The 16,254-nt window shown below is 47.9% G+C and overlaps 1 protein-coding gene across 2 annotated transcripts in view; it reads left to right on the top strand.

Moving 5' to 3' along the window:
* Positions 1-2,353: 2,353 nt before the first annotated feature.
* The window catches only part of KIAA0040 (KIAA0040 ortholog), a 35,082-nt gene continuing 21,181 nt past the window's right edge, over positions 2,354-16,254 (top strand). For both annotated transcript variants that reach the window (XM_028165702.2, XM_028165703.2), the window contains exon 1: positions 2,354-2,751. The gene's annotated coding sequence lies outside the window, so the exon portion shown is untranslated. The remainder of the gene's footprint in view (positions 2,752-16,254) is intronic.

Here is a 16,254-nt window from a genome sequence, read left to right as displayed (position 1 = left end):
CTCTTGACCACTCTCAAATATCTTTACTAAAAATATGAAAAATAATGAGGATTAAGCAAAATGTAACAGCACCACGGTGGCCTGGGGCCATCCATGAGGTCATCAGACTTGGGATTTCACTTCCAAGAGAATAAAATAGTAGGTGGGTGCCCTAACATGCTTTTTTGTAAGGGATGCGTCATCCGCCCAGAGTGAGAACATCGTGGCCAGTCGCCCACTCCTTTACTTCTACCATAATTGCATCTTCCTGGTAATGCCAGTCCCTCAACAGACTTGGCAGCCTTGGCAAACCAATGTGAGCGGATCCGCCATCTTGCCCACTGCTCTCTCTGCCACAGAAGCTGCTGGCCTTCCTCACTGAGACATCACAGAGATACCACCTTATGGATAGGCCCGAGATTTTCTTTCCACCATTGACAGGCATGTCCATCAAGCCCTAAGCTCAAATCAATTGCCTCAGTTTCTCTTGTTTAATTTCTTCCCGTTCTCTCTTAAAAGCAACCCTAAGAATCGTCATGTAGGCCAGAGCCAGTCTGTAATGTTGCTCTAGATTTCCAGGAAAGCATCTTCTGTAACCCTTCCTCAATAGGCCTCATTCCAGGCCTGAACATGACCCTTGCTCACATGTGGAATTCCTTAACAGAAGGTGACTTCCTCCTCTACTTGATGATATAGTAGTAAAAGGATGGATTGAGGGGTTGGAAACACTCAGACTCCAATCTTGGTTCCCCCATTTATGAGTTATGTGACTGGGAGGAAGTTACTTAGCTACTCTGAACCTCAGTTTCCTCATCTGTAAAACGAGGATGATACTACGTCTCATAACTGTGTTGTGAAAGGCTGAATGATACGTTATGGGCAAAGCTCCTGGCACAGTGCCAAGTGTCCTTAGCATGAAAGGAAATCTCCATTCCCAAATCCTCAGGCCAGCATTCAAGGCCTCACTTTGCCCCCTGCCCCTACCCCATCCCTTGCTCAGGGCTCTGTTAGACTCTGGCTTTAAACTCCGAGAGTGTCAGAGGAACCAACTCTATGTAGGTAGACAGTTGTAAGCTCAAAATGTGGTTACAGATTGAGCGTCTCCCATCTTGGTTAGCACATCTACTAAGGGAAGCCCCTCATCTGGACACTTCTAAGCAATCTCCTCAGCCCAATCTTCCAATCTCTGCTGGCCCTACCTGACCACCTGTTAGCCCACCTGCTTCTGGGACCCACCTTCCCCCTCTTGTTCAAATCCAGACTAAGTTTTCTCCACCTGGGTTTCTGGGAAGAAGGTCTCATCTAATTTCCTTCCATTGGAGGAAAACTTTCTTTTCTCTCTTTCCTTAATCATCTTTGGCATTTCTGACTGGAGGGCTAGGTTTTCTCTTTGGTCTTTCAACTCAGAGCCATTTGGTTTCTCCATCGCTAACAGAAACAGATCTCTTATTCCTCAGTCGAAACAGCTGGCTGCACTAGTCATTTTAACACCCACACGCAGAGGCCAAAGGACACCAGCACTCAAGCACAGGAGCTGGTGGGCAAGACACGGCTCAGCACCTGGCACCTGGGCACCTGGCGAAAATAGTCAAGAGGGCAGCATCTCAGGTCCACGTCATGGAAGGACCTCTGAGGAGGCCCCTAGACGCTCCAGGGCCAGGTTCTGTCATCAACCCCCCCTCCCCCCCCACACACACAGTACCTGGGAGACACTGAGCTCCCTGCCATGGGTAATCAGAAGCTTTGTGTCTGGAGTCCTCCATCCCACGCTGGTGCAGCTCTTTCATTTCCTAGCTTTCCAGGTGCTGGACTCCAGACCCACCAGCTCTGAATAAAAAGTGGATAGAGGGCAACTGAGGATGAGAGGGGAAGCACCTTTGAGAACTTTGTGAAGGCAGTTTTCCCCTCCATCTCTGCTTCTGACAGCTCCTGCTGGACCACACTGTTTCTTACTGCCTTTGGTGAGCAGTGCAGAGACTTCTCCAAGGTGTTGCGTGCACCCCACCAAACACACCGTGCTGACCAGGGGAGCCCACCACGTCCTTTGTCCAGATGAGGCACTGGAGCCTTCACCCAATCTGCCCCACGGCCTCCCTCTCCAACACCTCCCACCCCCTTTCCAAGAAGCCTGCTCCACTAGGAAGGGCTGGGCGATTTTCACTTAAGCCCACTTTTTCCCGAATTAGGTCTCAGATCCCTGGGAACTTTGGTGCCTCCGTGAAAGCGACTGGGACTGGTTCCGCAGGCTCCGGAGCGGCTGTGTCCTGCAGGAGGCGTGTTCCGGGACCGACAGGGCACCGACACTTAAGGGCGGGGCAGGGAGGGGGTAACTGGCGGGAAGTCGGGGTGGGAGGGAGGGCGAGTCTGGGCCGTGTGCGCCCAAGTCCAAGGGCACCCGTCCGCCGCGGGCCCCAGGGTGGCGAGTTTGGGCCGAGCCCAGGGAGTGGGAGAAGGAGCGAGTCTGATTCAGGAAGTCGAGCCTCTGACATCAGGGGCAGGACGGAGTTGGAGTGAAACCTCAAAAATGGGAGGCGCCGGCCAGCGGGAGGGCAGGGAACATAGAGGGCGCCTTTCTCGCAGCCGGAGGCAGGTACGCGCAGCGCGGGGCGGCCCCCGCTGACCCTCCACCTGGGCCTGGCCCGCGCGGGACCCACAGCGGCTTCCAAGGAGACACCAGGACCTCGCCCCTGCGCCCGATCCCTGGTGCACTGGCAGCACCCGGCGGACCCCCGAGCGACCACGCCTGCAGGAAGCCCTCCAGTGGACTCAAGGGTGAGTTTCAAGATTTTTTGTGGTGGTTGTGTGTGTGTGTTTTAAAACACTTTTTGAGCTGCCCTCCGTTTGCAAGGGGGCTTCCCACTCCCTCCTTTCTTTAGAAGATTGAGACTAGCCCCCTAGATAAGTGAAATTTAAGGATTGTTTCCAAACAGCCTCTTGCCCCTTCGCAACTTCACTTCCAGTGTTCCCCCGCTTTGCGAGCGTTCTTGGCAGCCTTACTTCTGCTTCTGGGCTCGGTCCACATGGGTTCCTAGTGGGGTTTGGGGTGGAGTTCTCCGACTCCCGTTGACAACAGCTGCCGGCAGGAGCGGCTTGAAAGGGACAGAGGGACATTCAGTTTGCTAACAAAAAACTCAAGACCTGAGACCCTCCAAAAATCACCCGAGGCTCAGAGGTATCTAAATTATTCTAGGTGAAGCCAAATTTTCAAGGGGTCTAAGAAACTGGCCACCGCGAAAATATGGCCTGGAGCCAGGGCTGGAATGGGAACCTGTCTGCTCTTCCCCGAGCCTCTGGGGGGATCTGTCTTGACACAGACTGCTTCCTAACTTCTTTACCTCTCTCAACAGACCCACTCCCAGTCCCTCACTCCACCCATGAAGGTAAAATGGAGGACACAATGAGACCTGTTTCCCTAGTATTTTGAAGAGTTTCACAGGAATACATTAGAGTTAAACTATGGTCATTAGCTAGTGGGAACACCAGTCCTGCCTAACCGAAAGGGAAACTGAAGCAGACAGGCACTGCCCTAATTTCTTAGAGAACACTGGCAGCCCACATGCTAGCTGCCTTGCAGGACTGCTCCGCAGATTCTGTTGAATGAGGAAGGGTGGTACACTTGAGCATCTGAGAAGCACTTTCCTTCCAAAGCTGTTGCATTTCATTCACTCAGCTGAAGTTCATAAGAACCTGCAGCTAATCTGAAGGGACCCTCATTCTGAAGTCCTGTTGGATAAGGGGAGAGCCTTGAGTTACATGGAACAGGACTGGAAGACGGCATTGATGCTAGGTTGTTCCTAACCTCTGTACAAATGGTTTGCAAGTTCCGCCTAGAGAATTCAGCAAGGACGTCACCATCAACCTCCTGGTTTGATGTGTCTACCTTCCGCCTGTGCTGGGCTGGGGAGGCAGCTGTACTAAAAAATCTGATCAAGTCCTTCATTTCGTCTGAAATTCTGGCTCCCCATCCCCACCCCAGATACAATTTTAGGAAAGAAATGTATTGCAAAACAAATGTGTCTCCAGCCTTCAAACTTTGTTAATATTTAGCCTGTGGAGTAAAGAAAGGATCTTTTCTGTCCTCTTCCCTGAAGACTAACCCCAAGGGAGTAATGAACACTCAACAAGCGGAGTCACTGATTTCATCAAACAGGGATGTACCTCGATCCCATCCATTCATTCAACAGTTACTGGACCCACTGTGTGCCAGGCAGTATGCCGGGGCCTTGGAGTCCAATTATCATGATACAGTTTCTGCATTTGAGGACATGAAATCCGGTAAATGAGACAGAGAAACAAACTACAGTTCAGAATAATACACATCATCACAGCAATAGCTACGGGACACTAAAACAATCCAAAGGAGGGAGTGAATAAATCCCCCAGGAATTATCTGCAGAAATGATGTTTGAGCAGGTTTTGAAAATGATTAGGCATTCCCAGGAAAAGGGTATTCCAGACAGAGGAAAGAGTATCTGCAAAATCAATGGCAGGTTGGGGGAATTGCAAGTAATGGGGATGACACTACTGTACAAAGAATGGTGAGCTCTTTCCTGTAGCAGTGGGAAGTCATTTTTTAAACAGGGAAACAGTATGGTCAGATTTGTGTTTGGAGAGAGAACTGATGGCCAGATGGAGGCTGACTTGGAGAGATGAGGAACAGAGATAAGGAAGACCTCAACTAAGATAATGGCAGAGGGAACTGAGAAAAGGGCATGGACTTTGGTGGTGTTTAGGAAGTAGAGTCAAAGGTACCTGGTGACCAAGTGAATGTGGCAAAGGAGGAGTGAGCGGGACAGAGGATTATAAGGTGTTGAGCTGGGGATGGGGAGATGCACCGTGACGCTTGCAATGGAAACCACAGGAACGAGGGGAGGAGTGGGCTCGGGAAGCAGATTTTGGAAGAAAACGATGAACACTTTAGACACATTTAAGTTGGATGTACTCAGGGGATGTCCAGGTGAAGACATATGGGAGGCGGTGGGCACACAGGTCTGGAGCCCAAGGAGAGGCGGAGGCTGCTCCAACGTAACTCTCTCAGATGCTGTACAGAAAAGCAGTGTCGAAGGAAGCTAAAGAGGCCTGATCACACTGTCAGTGAGACCACTTGACCCTGAAGAGTCTTGGATTTGTCAGTAATGGCCTACAGGTATTATTTTCATACCACACAGTGACTTCCAGATGACTCTCTCTAGACTCCCAAGGTTTTCCCCAGACGCCTTGCACAGTGATACCTAAAATGTTGGCGAGAACCCTAAAATGGCACACAGGTGGTACAGGTGCATTTAACCGAACAAGTAAATCCCCAGAACTCATACCCCAAGTCTAGTCATGGCACCTGTGTGGGAGAGTCCTACCTTCATTAAAACAAGAAGGACAACTTTCTCAGACTAATTCTAAACCTCTATAGAGTGGTCCTTTAGGTCTGGCTGCCAATGCCCAGATCAGGATCTTATGTGTCCTGGTGTGGAAGAAAAAAACCTTGAACTTGGAACTAGACAGACATGGGTTTAATTCTTGCCTTGAACACTTACTAGCTGCCCTTGAACAAGTCTTTGAATCTCTCAGGTTCATTTCCCTTATATTTAAAATGGAGATAATTATATCTCACCAGGGCAATAGTCAGAATCAGAATCAAATTGAAAAAGAAAGTACATTTAATGTGCTACATAAATTGTAAGGTTCTATAAAAATGTAAGCGGTTTTTATTAGTAGTACTAGTCTTTCCTCTTGAAGCTACCAAATCAGATGGACTGTGTAGGTGCAGGATCTGGGCAGCGTCTTAGGCCCAGACTTGCAGCTTTTTAACTGCATGAAATATTTTAAGGCAGTAATTATAAAAGTCTCCTTCCATCAGAGCAATGACATGCATCTATTCTGGCCACTTCTCTTTTCACTCCTTACCTAATGTGGTCAGAGACCAAAGAAGTAAATGCTCTCCTAAAGCGTATGCAGGTTGCGCGGTGCACAAGGGCTCCTGGGAGCTCATGGGGCTGAAAGCAGTCAGAATTCCACTTGCTAAGCCACAGACCCACCCCCTTTGCAGCCAAGTCCACCCAGAGGGGACACTTTTTTCCTAATCGTCACCAATGTGCTAGTTGAACCAGCAGTGGCCCTGAATCTGAGCATCTTTTGATGGCTTAGATGTCTCTGTGTCTTCTCCCAGCCAGAGAAGCCTGACATATTCCAACCCAGTGAAGCTCAAGTTTTATGCCAACGTCCAAACTTTCAAGTAAACGGACTTCCTATAGGGGCTGGTTGTTGAATGAAGAAAAGGAAATAACCACAGACTCAGAGACTTCAAATGGAAAAACACTTTAGAGATGAGCCAGCCCCTCCCCCTCACTTCACAGATGAGCAAACCAAGGTTCAGGGAGGGAAGTGTGTGCCCGGGTCAACAGCTGGTTAATGGAGGGACCAGAATCCAAGTTCAGGAATAGCGAACACTCTCTGGGCTTTCTATCACCTGGACCTTCTGTGCCTCACACACAGGGACACACGCAGGCACTCAAGTGCTGGCAGAGAGGAAAAGCAAGAAGATTCTACTTGAAGGCTGAATCTTCCCCGAGTGGTCTCTGGGGATAACCAGGAGCAGACCTTCAGGAGATGTGGGCAGATCTCCTCCTTTAAAACAATCTCCATACCACACCCATCCCTTCTGTTTCCTCGATGTCAATCCTTAAACTGTTCTCAAGAATTCCCAGAGATCCCTCAAGAAGGAAAACGGCGTTGGGTGCCTTAATGAACTAAAGCCTGTTTAGTGTTTCATGAAACTTATCGTGAAGACTGTTTCCAGACCAGTGGGTGGGTCAGCATTACACATCAAATATGATATTCAACTGACCATTCGATGAGAAAGGCTCTAAGCGAATCACAGGAGCTAGTGAGACTCATCACAGGCACAGTAAGAGATAAAACCGTGACAGACAGACTTTCCCTCTCCAAGCAGCAAAAGGAAAATCTACAGCAAATTTTTGGATGGGCAATCCCCGGGGCCACCGACCAGCTCAGGTCTCTGACATTTCTCCCACGTCAGCCCGAGCGCCACCTGGGGACGTCAGTGGCCCCTTAGTGGAGACAGGGCAAGGGTAGCTGAGTTCCAAAACGAACTTCACACCAACACAAGATTCCTTTCTTAGGGCAGCTCCCAAGGGGCTATGGCAGTGTCCGAACCAAATCCTGGCCCTGGGAAGAGACTTCCTCCCACGTCTGTAAGCAAACTGCTCCATGGAACTTGTTGCTAAGAAATGAAGGAAAGCCGAATCATAGCCGTGCTTCTTAGTCAAAATTGAAGATTGTGTTTGTAAGTCATTGCAGACTTGCCCTTGCTCTTAACTGTCTATAACTCCTTCCGGTGAGGATGTTTTTCAGTAGACTTTTATTCTCTCTCCTTAGATACAATCCTAATTTCAAGCCAGACAGGCTTAAGTAAAGCCCATCAGCAATTTCTTTTCATTTTCCAGGCAAGTCATAAGAGAAAACTGGCAGAAGAGAAGGGGGAAAAGGTGTAATAGCAATAAGGGTAGTTGTATGTTATAGTTCTTTTAGTCTTCAGATTGTCCTGAGAAGGAAAAGCTGTGGGTACACAGGTTTAGAGATGTGTATGGAGGCTGGGGGTTGGGGACGGAGAAAGAGGCAGGGGAAACTGGGACGTTCAATTAGCTTTACTGTTAATGGGAACAGAATGGCACATGGTGCACATGCTGGGTCTTAACCTAAATGAGGTGTGACCGCGGCCACCTTAAATAAGAGAAAAGCTGCATGCGAGTCCGGAGCCTGCTTTTCCCACCCCAACCCAAGGAAGATCCTGAGGCTGTGTCCTTGCTAGGTTTCTAATCTTAGATTCCTATGCAGCTCCACCAATGGGACAAGGTGCCGGCTTTCAAAAGCCCTTCTGCTGTAAAAGTCCCACCATGGCCTGACGTTCCAGAGAGCCACTCAGGCACACGGGCCCGAAATCACCCAGGAACTAACGCTGGGGTCAAAGTGACCTTCCCAGTGATCAGGGACCGGGAGCAAACAAATGTCCATCCAACTTTTCTTGCTCCCGTGAATCTGTAGTGTGCACACTAGGCTCTCCAGAGCTATTTGCTGAATAGTGGTGCTAAGAATTTGAGGCACACAAAAATGACAGCCACTGCTGCCTCCCAGCAACCCACCAGGTCGCTTTACGAGCACATCACGGTGGTTTACTCAACATCATGCTGGGGAGAAGTGGCAAGGCTGGAAGAGAACACACCACTCTCAGGGCCAGCCCTGCAGACTTACCCCATCTGTCAAACTCCTTTCTTGTAAGTGACTGATGGCTCCCACCCTCCCCTCCCTCACTCCGCCTTCCATTCCTGACCTGAAACGTCCCCCCGCTCCTGCCCAAGGCCCACAGTCGGCTGAGTAGCAGTTGCCAGTGCAACCTGGCCATGGCCTAGATTAAAACCTCCAGACTCATTACGTGGGTGACCCACCCCATCCCATAATGAGACCTCCCCTGGGAGAGGGGAGCACACTGGCACAGCATACCACCCAGACATGACCTGCTTGCTCAGAGCTCTCCTGGTTTCCAAATTAGAAACTCAGACCCTGCCCTGTGGGATATCTGGCCCAAAGCCTTCTCTGGTTCAGGAAAAAAGCAATGATGCACCGGGTGCCTTAGGACACTTGCTGATTTCCAACTACTGTGTTCTTTGTAGTTTTGCACGAAGACATTATTGACCCCTGTGAGGAAAGAGCTGATTTTTACTGTGTTTTCAGTGGATGGATGGCACAGGTTTCCACGGCTGGATGTGGAAAGAATATCTCATTTCCAGACAGAGATACTGCATTTCCCCCTCCCTGTCTGGGACAAGAGGAAGGGATACAGTCACAGAGCATGTGACACACGGGGAAGAAGGTCTGATGCTCCTGACTGACATTTTCCAGGAATAAGTCTTCAGTGGTTTCAAAAATATTATTCCTTCAATAAGGAATACTTCAACCACTGAGGTATGTGGTCATTCAACATTTGGTATTGGAGTGAATGAATAAATACACACTAAGAAGATAATCAGTGACGTTATACTTCTCAAACCATTAATAATGGAAACTACACCATTATTTTCCATTTAACCATCAATCAGCTTTCAAGAAATTTTGTGTTATCTCCTCCCACTTTTTTTATTGAGGTGAAATTCACATTACATAAAATTAACCATTTTACTGTGAAAAATTCAGTGGCATTTAGTACATTCATGATGCTGTAGAACCACCACCTCTATCTACCTCCAAAATACTTTCATCATTGCAAAATAAACCCCCATGCCCATTAAGCAGTTACCTCCTATTGCTCCCTCTTCCCAGCCCGTGGCAACTACCAATCTGCATTTATGGATTTATCTATTCTGATATTTCTTATAAATGGAACCATACAATGTATGCCCTTTAGTGTCTGGCTTCTTTCATTTAGCATAATGTTTTCAAGGTTCATTCATGTTGTAGCATTTATTGGTGCTTCATGCTTTTTCATGGCTGAATAATATTCCATTGTGTGTATGTATCACCATTTGTTTACCTATTCATCTGTTGATAGACACTTGGGTTCTTTCTACCTTTCGGCTATTGTGAATAGTGCTGCTGTGAACATGCAGGTACAAGGATTTGTTTGAGTACCTATTTTGAATTGTTTTGGGTAGATACCCAGCAGTGGAATTGCTGGATCATAGGGTAACTCTATGTTTAACTTTTTGAGGAATGACCAAATTGTTTTCTCTTCTCCCACATTTTAATCAACATATTTATAAATTTACTTTCCTTTCTTGAGGATAAAGTACATATTAAGTGGCATGCTTTCCCATGCCTGGTCCCTTATTTGTTGCCTTTAATCTTATGCTTTAAGGAAAGATATTAAAGCTGGCTTCTTGCGGTCCTAGAGATGCAGAGTTATTTGGATGCTTGAGATAGATAATATTTGGGTAAACTATAAATCCTTCTTGGTGTAGCTGAGTAGTAAGCAACAGATAACACCAGCAACATTTATGGAGGACCTTATGTGTGCTGGGCACTGCATTAAGAAAGTCACATACTTCTCACTTAACCCTCATGACAGTTCAACTATGATACCTATTTTACAGAAGAGGAAAACTAAGGTTTCTACCAAGAGCAAAGTTCTCTTCCTCTCTTCCTCTGACTCTCTTCCTCTGGCTCCAGAGTTCTCTTCCTCTGGCTCTCTCTTATCTGCAAGCCTCTCCTACAAAGAAATTCTGCAACTGCCACCAATGATGAATCAGAAGCTGTTCAACATCTTGGGAGCTTACAGTCTACTTTGGTGGATGGATAGATAAAGAGGCAATTATAATACAGTGTCATCAATGTTATGATAGGTGTCACAACAGGGAGGAAGTGCACTTAGCCCAGCTCTAGGTGACAGACTTACCAGAGAAGACAAAATCTAAGTCAAAGTTGTTATTTCATTTATAAATAAATGAGCCTTTGTGCCCCTTGGTAAGGCTTGACCCTCCCCCATCCTCCCTTTGGCAACACCACCTCATCATTCCCAGTGCCCAGTGTCTGGCACACAGTAGATGCTCATTAAACACAGGTTAATAAACACGTATGCTTCTGCAGATGGAACTTCCAGCCCCTGTCACACTGTTACGGAACTCCAATGCCTGGAACTCAACTCATATGCTTTCTCAAAAAAGCTCTGGCCCAGGCACGAGGGGAAGGAAATTAGAAAAAGCCTAGAAGGGCTTCTGTTGTTCTCTCTACATCTGAACAGGCTCGCGTACATGAGAAGAGAAGAGGGGGAAGAGGGGTGGGGAGACGGGGGGGACTGTGAAGTCTGCAGAGGTGCCTGGGATCCTGAAGCAGAACTGGAATGAACTGCTAAACCACTTTACCAAACTGTACATTCTCCATTTCATCTCAAGGTCGTGTTGTTACTTCAAGACTCCTAGCTCATGGCTATCCGGTATCTGGGGCAATCCACCTCACCAGCAGGGACAAGAATCAGTAGGCTCACAGAAAGGTCTAGACTCTCCCCAGTGGATAATTCTCACTCCTCTTTCCCAGGGGTTTTCAGTGAGACTGGTTCACGTTCAGCACCTCTCTACAAAAGGAGAACTGTAAAATCTCTTAGGAGCCCTGCTGGCCTTGCTTTAGAAAGCAGGAGCTGTCCCAGCGTGGCTCTGGCTGCATTTTTTTCATACACATTTCTTAAATGTCTTTGTGTGTGCCAGACACTATACCGGAGGCCGTGGGGAATTTAAAACACAAAAACAGGCACAGATCCCACCTGCAGGGGCCTACTTCCTATGCCTAGGAACCTGCCAGCCCTTAGCCGTAGTCCTGCCCCCTCATCCAGAGGTGGAAGAAACAGCCTCCCCCCTGGGATCAGAGCCTGTCCTGAGATCTCTGCTTGCCGGTGCCACCCTCTCTTCACCCACCACCCAGGCTCTGTATGGTGTGACTCTCAGCATCCCTGACACCTGCTTCATCCCTGCTCAGCCGGCTCCCCGGGCTCTGACCAACTTACCTAAGCCATAAGCTGCTGCTTTGGGCTCCTACCCCAACTGTGAAAGCAAGGCCTTCTTGTTCTGCACAGGCCCCAGTCCTGGTCCCCATCCACTGCTGTAACCCTACCCTGTTATAGCACCCGTGACCTGGTCCTGCAGAGGCCAATGCAAAGCTTGTGGAGATATGAGGGCTCAGTCTCCCAGGAATGAAAATGTGGACACCCTGGCCTGCAGGAGGTAATATACAGCCTCACAAAGGCACTCTCAACTCTGGGTTTTTTCCATCCCATAACCATTCAGTCAGTTCACTAATCAAATGGACAAGCATTTATTGAGCATCTACTATGTGCCAACAATGAACTAGGCATGGGGATTCCTAGAGGAAAAAACTCTCAAACAGTCTACAGTCAAGTGGGAAAGCAGACATGAACAGCATCTGTACCATAAGAATACAATAGTAAGACAACACAAGTATCCAACAGTATCTTTCACCCATTGTCAAGGAGGTAATGTAGGAGAGAGGGACAGAAATGTTCAACCATGATGATCTCTATGTAACCCATGACTGCAGAAAAAGCCCCAGGCCACTAAATTTTCCTTTCTCTTAGCCTATCTGGTGGGGGCAGTACAGTACACAGGTCAATCTCTGCTGCAGTTCTACAGGCCAGAGCATTCCTCACGGGCTCTGCCTGAGATAACCAAAGCGTCTTGCCATGCTACACACAGCAGTCATCAATCACTGTGGTCCCTTCTGCATCCTTGAACTCCCCACCGCTGGATCACAGCAGGGCTCACAAGCTCAACACCCACGAGGCCTGACAGATAAAGCTAACATTTATGGAACACTTACTCTGTGCCGTGTGCTGCTTTAACGACATGATACAGATGATTTAACTCATCTGATTTCCATAACAATTCAATGACATAGAATCTCTTCTGATTCTTCTTTTATAGTTGAGGAAACTGAGGCACAGAGGGGTAAAGGGACTTTCCGAGGTCAGACAGCTAGTGAATGCGGGAGGGGCAACCTTTGACCCAAGCTGATCCGCCTGAAGGAGTAACACAGGCGGTGTGGGAATACGGGCAAGACCGGCTGTGCTGGAAGCTGTGGCTCATACAACCTCTCTTCACTGGTCACATCTACCTCAGGGGCTTCCAGCTTGCAACCTGTGGTCTAGGTTTGCCCTTCTTGCACAAAAATCTCATTTGGTTTCTACCAACCTTGGGCTAAATGTTAACAGTATTATTACATGGGTAGGCTAAGTGTATGTGTGTGTGTGTCTGTGTGTGTGTGTGTGTGTGTGTGTGTGAGAGTGAGAGAGAGAGAGAGAGAGAGAGAGAGAGATCCCTTTGAACTTGTGCCAACTGGAACCGGCTTTGGTTACCCTTGTGGCCCCAGATTTGAATTCAGGATTATCACCAAATTTAAGAACGTACAAAGGAATAAAGCGTGTTTGGAGTTGAGAGGGAAGGAGGCAGAAAACTCACTATCCACTCAAATTTTCTTACACAATAATCTGCTTTCATGGTTAAACATGAAAAACATCCCCTGAAGGTCCTTGGCCCAGTGTATCATCAGTTACCCCCTGCCCTGTCCTTGAACATTCAAGTCATAATAAGTAAGAAGGTGAGGAGGGAGAGAAGGTCTCCCAGCAGCAGCCCTTCTCCTCAGGCCACTGGAATGCCATGGATTAGAGCAGCTGGCTGGGAGAGGGCCTAGCAGGAGTGAGCTGCTTGTTGCCATGGTAACAATGGGAGATGCAAAGTCCCCAGATCTTGGCCCGCTGCCCAGGCCACCTTGATTGGATTCTTTCTCTGAGCCAGCTGTGCTTTCTTGAGTAGTCTGGAATCTTTGTTCTCATCCTCTCTGCATTTAATCGTTCCATTCTCCCTGCAGGTGCCAACTCAAATCACACCATCCTTGAAGCCTTGCCTAGATTCCTCATTGGAATTAACAGCTTCCTCTGTGCTGCTCCCATAACCATTTGTTGGCATTTCCCCTGGGACACTTAACTAGTCATGCTTCATAGTTCCCCTGTGCTCATCCATTTCCCAAACAAAAAATAAATTCCTTGACTTCACAGTCTACATCTTTAGTTCAGTTTGGAATCCCTTACCCAGGTAGTTGGCAGGTTTCTACATCTTGTGAGGCAGCATTAGCTGGGAGAGCCCTAGAAAAGAGAGAAGTTCCTTGTGCACACAGCAGGTTCTCAACTAATGTGCACTGAATTGAATTGCGCGCTGCTGTGCTGCAGAGAGGGGAGAGGGCGGTTCCTGGCCTCCTTGGGCTCAATTGTGTCAACAACCGAGGTTCAGGGAAGGAAGAAAAAAGCCAGCAAAGAGTTCCTCCCTCTGGAAAAAAAACAGGGAGAGCTTTTTGCAGTAATAACAGTGCTACACACATGTACTCTACTCAGTCGGCTTGACATCTGAAAATTACCAGATGGAATGATGTCAATTCATGACACCAAAATATGTTAGGAACACAGCCAATCGGGGCTTTCCAAAAACGTGACGATAACCTCACTTTCAAGTGATATAGTCAGAATATTCAATATGGTACCCCGTGAGGCGAAGGCCCATATCGATTTGAGGCCAGTGATCTTTGGAAGTCAGGTCTCGCTGCTGTCACCTCTGTTTCTTGGCACTGACAGCCTCACTGGAGATTCAAAAGTAGCCAGTCACCAAAAGAGGCCTGCAGAGTGTGCTTGCAGTCTGGAATGCCCCCAGAATATCTGGCATCTGAGCACACTCTGAGCCCAAGCTGAATGGATTCTCCAAACGCAGAATACTGAAATTCCAGTTGGTAGATTTTTTCTTTTCCTGAGTAGCTTCCATCTGGCCACAGTGCTGGGTGAGAACCCAGAAACCAGGGTGGCAGAGTGGAATGAGCACTGGATATTTAGGGGTAGAACTGCCACATCTTCCATGATCAGCTGTGAGACCTGGAGCAACTCACTTAATTTCAGTGAACCTCAGTTTCCTCGTCTATAAATATGGTCATTCATTAATTCAGCAAATACTTTCCAAGAACAAAACAGGTCCCTGGATGCCCTAGTGGGAATCGATTCTGTCTAGAGTGGAAGAAAGATGATTAAATAAAATGAACCTAAAGTGGGTTGAGGGCTATGGTAATAGTATAGAAACAGTGATGGGGCACAGGACAGGGGCTCTAAACGTAATGAGGTCACAGAAAGTTTCCCAAGGGGGATGATATTTCAGCAGAGACTAAATGCATAGAGACCAGGAGACTGGGGGGTATTGGTTGGGGTGGGATTGGGAGAGAGTTGGGGGTTTCAGATAAAGAAGCTTGCATGAGGCCCTAAAGCAGAAGGGACCACAAATCTCAGGGAGTCTGAGAAATGGAAGGCTTTGTAAACTGGAAAAGTGACTGGTTGCCATTGTTTGCTCCTCTCTTGCTGCTTTTTAGGAGTTAGTGGAGTAAGGAGAGTATCACTCTGGGAAATGGGAAAACTAGAACCCAGTCTGCCCTTGGCCACTGACCAGCTTTGCAATTTTAAACAAATTTTGAACACCCATTTCTGTTCTTTAGTTTATTCATCTGTGAAATAGGGCAAGAAATCCCTTCCCTCCTCACACTACAGTGAATTTAATGAAGAAATGTTTGCAGAAGCTGTTAAAAAATTAAAACGAGTTGTAAGTGCAGGGTCTTTGCTAGGACTTTCCCCAATCATAAATAAACGCAAGCCCATTCAGACTGGAGAAGTGATTGCATCAGAGTTTTTTTTCCCCCCCTGCCTCCCTTCCCAAGGGATCAGGAGATAAATAGCAGTTTCCTTCTGATTGGCTTGGTGATATTTCATTTCAGTTCATAATCCGATTTTGTCTAAGGGAGAAAGTATGCTATTAATAAAAGGTTATTTTTTTAATTGTAATATTTGTGATTACTGAGCCTGGCTAGTTAGGGCAGACTGCCCATGAGCCAAGGGTGGGGCTTAATCCTGCTCTGGCCAAGGCATACTTCGAATTACAAGCGGGATCAGGTAAGAGAGTGTAGCCTCTGAAACACTGACGCTGTTACGTGTCTTCTGCTCACCAAATTTCAGGGCTTCCCTGGGGCCCATTACTGTACACCAAACCTATGTCGAGCCTTCCCAGCCCCCTGAAATCTCACCAGCCTTGCCGGTACCACCTCATTTCCCACTCTTCCTCAGGAGGTTTCTTCACTGCCTTCCCAGTCCCAAACTCTGTATGTGCTGGCTTCTGGACCTCTGCTCTTGCTTTCCCATCCTACGCAGCTCAGCCCAGTTTCCCTTCTCCCACCCAAATGTCCAACCCTCCATGTGATAACACCCAGCACAGGGGCCCCACCCAACCTCCATCTCCTCCAGGCGGCCTCTCCCTTAAAACCTAAGCCAGGCTTCCCTGGTGGCGCAGTGGTTAAGAATCTGCCTGCCAAGCAGGGCACACGGGTTCAAGCCCTGGTCCAGGAAGATCCCACATGCCATGGAGCAACTAAGCCCGTGCACCACAACTACTGAGCCTGAGCTCTAGAGCCTGCGAGCCACAACTACTGAGCCCGCGTGCCACAACTACTGAAGCCCGTGCACCTAGAGCCCATGCTCCGCAACAAGAGAAGCCACTTCAATGAGAAGCCCGTGCACCGCAACGAAGAGTAGCCCCCACTCACCGCAACTAGAGAAAGCCCGTGTGCAGCAACAAAGACCCAACGCAGCCAAAAATAAATAAAAATAAAAAATAAATTAAAAAAAAAAAAAAAAACCTAAGCCAACATTGATCTCTCTCCTTTCTAACCGTGCATGATTTTGGC

This window comes from Balaenoptera acutorostrata, chromosome 1 (assembly GCF_949987535.1).
Source record: "Balaenoptera acutorostrata chromosome 1, mBalAcu1.1, whole genome shotgun sequence".
NCBI classification, from domain to species: Eukaryota; Metazoa; Chordata; class Mammalia; order Artiodactyla; family Balaenopteridae; genus Balaenoptera; species Balaenoptera acutorostrata.
This window is presented reverse-complemented; position numbering and strand designations above follow the sequence as displayed.